The sequence below is a fragment of the Choloepus didactylus genome, chromosome 10, assembly GCF_015220235.1.
Source record: "Choloepus didactylus isolate mChoDid1 chromosome 10, mChoDid1.pri, whole genome shotgun sequence".
Lineage (NCBI taxonomy): Eukaryota > Metazoa > Chordata > Mammalia > Pilosa > Megalonychidae > Choloepus > Choloepus didactylus.
In genome coordinates, this window is record NC_051316.1 from 109,927,573 (window position 1) to 109,932,443 (window position 4,871).

The 4,871-nt window shown below is 38.3% G+C and overlaps 1 pseudogene; it reads right to left on the reverse strand.

The window, feature by feature from the left end:
- Positions 1-1,091: 1,091 nt before the first annotated feature.
- Positions 1,092-3,878, reverse strand: LOC119545332 (annotated as a pseudogene).
- Positions 3,879-4,871: the final 993 nt, after the last annotated feature.

Consider the following 4,871-nt stretch of genomic DNA (forward strand, 5'->3'; position numbering starts at 1 on the left):
ATCCCACATAGGGGGGAGGGCAGTGATTTCACCTTTCAAGTTGGCTTAGCTAGAGAGACAGGGCCACATCTGAGCAACAAAGAGGCATTCGGGTGGAGGCTCTTAGGCACAACCATAGGGAGGCCTAGCCTCTCCTTTGCAGCAACCGTCTTCCCAAGGGTAAAACCTGTGGTAGAGGGCTCAACCCATCAAACCACCAGTCCCCTATGTTATTTAGTCTTTTGAGGAACTGCCAAGCTGTCTTCCACAGTGGTTGTACCATTGTACATTTCCACCAGCAGTGAATAAGTGTTACAATTTCTCCATATCCTTTCCAACATTTGTAGTTTCCTGTTTATTTAATAGCAGCCATACTTACAGGTGTGAGATGATATCTCATTGTGGTGTTTATTTTTTTAGAATAACAAAAAATATTTTACTAAAATGTAAGATTTATAGACGTTTCCAGACAAACCATACAAAACGGTCACAAGCTTCTTTTTTGAAGGAAGGATTCTATACTTGACAGCAAAGTCACAATGTTATTAGTGAGAGCTGTGATGTCCATTTAATGTTCCCATTTTGGTTTAAACAATCAACTTTATCCATCTACAGTGTCAAAATAAAGTTAGACTTGGCTAGAGGGTATATTCTGAAGAACAACCGGTTAGCTGCTTTTGACCAATGCGTTTTATTTGATCACCATAAAAAGGTGGGGGGAGGGGGAGAAGCTCAATAAAATTAAAATAAAACTACCTGCTCCTCAAAAATAAAAATAAAATAAAGAAAAGCACTCACACCCCTGCAGCTAACACTGACCACTACTTTCATTCACAACTGCCATCATGGGAAAAATGAATAAAAGCAGGAGAGGGGCCACAGCTTCTAAACATTTTGCAACAATCCAGCTGATACTCCTACCCTCTGCTCATGCTTTACAACAGTGAATCAAGGCAAGACATAGATTTGCTAATGTGCATTTAATCACCAAAGGACTGAAGATGTCTGGGCTTTTGTTCTGTAATGTTTCTAAGACTGTGCCCATTAAATGCAAACAAAAAGAAGTCTTGGCAGAAAAGGAGAAGTGATGCACACTTGACGATCAGATCTATTTAAATATTATCCATGGCATATAGCCTAGTCCATGCCCTGACTGTTTCTATAGCTTGGGCTTCATTGGTCTTCCACTGCTCCACTACATCATTTGCTAATTGATCATCTAGATTGTGAGCATGTAACAAAGCCTGGATCAATAGCAAAACTCTGTGGATCTGCAGTGCTGGGGACCACTTATTTTTAAAAATATCTAAACATATTCCTCCCAACTTGTCTACATTAGGGTGATATATTTTGGTCATGAAACGTACTTTAGGGGCTGCCATTGGGTATTCTTCTGGAAGGAATAGTTCAAGTTTATAAGCCCTTCCCTCAAAGGGGGAATCTTGGGGCCAGCAATGACCAAACGAAAATAACAGGTGTTGCTCTCATCTGGTTCTGCTTTAATACCAGGAAATGTTTCTGCCAGGAAACTCTGGGGTTCCTTAATAATTCTGTGGGGCAACCTGGCCCTCTTGTCCTCATTGTGGTTTTGATTTGCATTTTCCTTGCTAATGAAGATGAACATCTTTTCATGTGATTTTTAGGCATTTGTATTTCTTCTTTGGAGAAATTTCTATTCATATCTTTTGCCCATTTTATAATTGAGTTGTTGGTCCATTTATTGTTGAGTTGTAGGGTTTCTTTATAAATACTGGATGTCATGGCCCAAGAGGGTGTTTGTAGCCAAAGGCCTAAAGAAAGCACTGGACACATTCTGAGACATGAGCTTTTAATATAGGGCTTACCTACAGGGTAGGGAAGTCAAGCCACTTTGCCCTGAACTCAGGAGCTTCTCTGAATGGGTTCAGGAGCTGCTCTGAATGGCGGCCAGTTCAGAGCACAATGTGGAAATAGTCCGTGCTTTGGAGGGCTGAATAAGCTGGTTATAAGGGCTCGACATTCCAATGGGTATGAGAACATAAGGCAGGGAGTAGGGTAGTGACATGTGGGGAGGGGTTGATTGTAATCAAGAGGGAGGAGGGGAGGATTATAGAGATAACAGTATCTCAGTGAGTCTCAGGGAAGAGGTAGTTTGGGGTATAGATTAACAGTTAGCATCTGATATTACAAGGAGAATAGGTCCTAGGTCAAGCAAACTGCTGTGTGCAGTTTTCAAGACACTTGGGAGCCAGGGGCTCCCACACTGGATATTAAACACTTATCAGATATATGGTTACCAAATATTCTCTACCATTGAGTTGGCTGCCTTTTCACCCTTTTGAAAAGTCCTTTGAAGCACAGAAGAGTTCTTCAATCTTTAGGAGTCCCCATTTATTTATTTTTTCTTTCATTGCTTGTGCTTTGGGACACTAGGTCTTAAGATGTTTCCCTATATTTTCTTCTAGGAATTTTATGGTACTGGCTCTTATATTTACATCTTTAATCCACTTGCAGTTAATTTTTGAATAGAATGTGAGGTAGGGGTCTCCGTTCATTCCTTTGGATATGGATATCTAATTCTCCAAGCACCATTTATTGAAGAGAATATTCTGTCCCAGTTCAGTGGATTTGGAGGCCTTGTCAATCAATTGACCATAGATCTGAGGGTCTATTTCTGAATACTCAATTCAATTCCATTGATCAATATGTCTGTTTTTGTGTCAATACCATGCTGTTTTGACCACTATGGCTTTATGATATGCTTTAAGGTGAGGAAGTACAAGTCTCCCCACTTCATTCTTATTTTTTAGGATGTTTTTGGCTATTTGAGACCCCTTCCAAATAAATTCAATAGCTATCTTTTCCAAGTCTGCAAAGTTGGCTGTTAGAATTTTGATTGGTATTGCATTGAATCTTTATATCAATTAAAAGCACATGATCTATCCTGGAGAATATTCTATGAGAACTTCAGAAGAATTTATTTGCTGCTATTTTGTGGTACAATGATCTATATATATCTGTTAAGCCTAATTCATTTAGGCTCTCTAATTAATTTATCATACTATTTATGTTCTCTATTTCCTTTTTGATCCTCTGTCTGCTTGTTCTATCTGTTGGAAAGAGTCATGTGTTGAAGTCTCCCACTATTATTGTAGAAACATCTATTGCTCCCTTCAGTTTTGCCAGTGTTTGCTTCTTGTACTTTGGAGCACCTTGATTGGGTGCATAAACATTTGTGATTGTTATTTCTTCTCGGTGAATTACTCCTTTTATTAATATATAGTTTATTTCTTTGTCTCTTATGACATCTTTGCATTTAAAGTCTATTTTGTCTGATATTAGTATAACTACCCCAGGTTTCTTTTGATTATCACTTGCATGGAATATCTTTTTCTATCCTTTCACTTGCCACCTATTTGTATCTTTGGTTCTAAGATAGTCTTTTGTAAACAGCATACAGATGGATCATATTTTTTAACCCACCCTGTCAGTCTGTGTCTTTTGATTGGGGAGTTTAATCCATTATCAAAGTTATGACTGTAAAGGCAGCCCTTGATTCAACCACCTTATCCTTTGATTTATATTTGATAGATCTATTTCTCTCTCTCTCTCTCTCAATCTGTGTGTGTGTGTGTGTGTGTGTGTGTGTGTCTCATCATCATCATCTAAGTTACCCTTATTAATACTTTTCAATTCTGTACTGCCCTCCAGCTTTGTTTCTCCTGTCTTTTTTTTTTTTCAGCCAACAGAGGCAGACCAGATCTCTTGCTAACAAATTCTCTCAGCATTTGTTTACCTGTGAAAATTTTAAACTCTCCCTCACTTTTGAAGGACAGCTTTGCTGGATAAAGAATTCTTGGCTGGCAATTTTTCTCTTTCAGAATCTTAAATATATTGTACCACTGCCTTCTCACCTCCATGGTGCCTGATGAGTAGTCAGTGCTTAATGTTATGTGACTTTACTGTTTTGTGGTGAATTGCTTTTCTCTTGCTGCTTTCAGGACTCTTTCCTTCTCTTCAGCCTTTGGCAGTCTGATTAGTATGTTTCTTGGAGTGGGTCTATTTGGATTTATTCTATTTGGAGTTCATTGGGCTTCTTTGATTTGCATTGTTATGTCTTTTATAAGGGTTTGGAAATTGTCCCCAATTATCTCCTCAAATAATCTTCCTAGCTCTTTACTCTTCTCTTCTCCTTCTGGGACACCAATGATTCTTACATTTGTGCACTTTGTGTTGTCAGTCATTTCCCTGAGAGCTAATTCAAATATTTCCATCTTTTTCACCATTTGTTCTTTTGTGCATTCAAATTCAGTTACTATGTCCTCTAGAGCACTATTCTTTCTTCTTCCTCTTCAAATCTGCTGTTGTGTCTTTAATAAATTTTTAATTTGATCTACATTATCTTTCATTTCTGTAAGTTCTGCTATTTTTCTATTTATTCTTTCAAATTCTTCTTTATGCTCTTCTAGTGTCTTCTTAATGTCTTTTATTGTTTTAGACATCTCATTGAAGTTATTTTGGAGATTTATTTGAACATCTTTGATTAATTTTTCCAAATTCTGTGTCTCCTCTTGCTTTTTAATTTGATCATTTCACTTGGCCATATCTTCTTGCTTCTTCATGTGCTTTGTGATTTTTGCTGGTTTCTTGGCATTTGATTATCTTGATAAGGTTATTTTGGAAGTTGATTTCCCTTGCTCATCTAAGATTTTGTAGTTTCTTGGGTTTGCATTGAAGGTCTCCTTCGGTACTTGGTTGTTGGTAATTCTCAGCCCAACCAGGGTCAGGTCCTCATGCAGGGGATACAACCATTTTCAGAAGTCTTTTAGAGGTTGGGCAGAAGAGCAGTTGCCAGACTGCAGTTTCCCAGTCTCCCCAGCAGATGATGCTCCTGGGCCACCTCTTCTGCTTAA